Here is a 907-nt window from a genome sequence, read left to right as displayed (position 1 = left end):
TATTTATGGCATATTTAATTTAAAGGACTCAAATAAAAAAAAAGATTTATATTAATTTTGTTTGCTTTTAAATTTTCCGTAGAGATTTTAAAAAATTATATTTTTCTTTCATTTATAGCATATTTAACTTAAAGGACTAAAAAAAAAAAAAAAAGATTTATATTAATTTTATTTGTTTTAAAATTTTAATGTCGTTAAAAATTTAAATTTTTGTACTAAGTCTTGGTTTAGGGGAGTTAATAAAATTATTGAAAATTCTGAAACATTTAACGCACTAAAGTAAAAATATTTTTTCAGAAATTCAAAAAAATATTTATATACGATTTTTTAAATATTTCAATGAATATTTTTCTTTGAATGCAACTCCCTGAGAAAATTTCAGCTAGTGCCCATTTGTTTGCATGCATATATATATATATATATATATATATTAGAATGACAAACTAAATGGATTGATTGATTGATTGAATGTAGAAGTTTTATGGCACAAGATCCAAAGGAGGATATGCTGCGCCAAACAATTTGTTGAGTTAGATCTAATGGTAAATTGCACACAATAGTTTCATTGTCATGAAATAAATGAAACGAATAAAATTGTTTATCTCAAGACACGTATTTTTAAAAGTTCATAAAATCAATAAAAGCGTAATTCTATAAAATACACAGAAAAGGTAAAACGGTTCATAGGTAGGAAATAAGAGTGAATAAAATCAGATAAAACAGTTATATACAATATAAAATACCAATAGCTCGCAGAAATGCGAAAATGTTAGGATGATGAATATCATCTAACAAATCCTTCATACATAAAATCGTGCTATTAAAAAAGGTAAGACGATGTTGGTTAAAACAAGGACAAATGGTTAAAATGTGATGAACCGTAAGTAAAGTATTTTTTTAATTCTAT

Source organism: Parasteatoda tepidariorum, chromosome X2 (genome assembly GCF_043381705.1).
Source record: "Parasteatoda tepidariorum isolate YZ-2023 chromosome X2, CAS_Ptep_4.0, whole genome shotgun sequence".
Lineage (NCBI taxonomy): Eukaryota > Metazoa > Arthropoda > Arachnida > Araneae > Theridiidae > Parasteatoda > Parasteatoda tepidariorum.
This window is presented reverse-complemented; position numbering follows the sequence as displayed.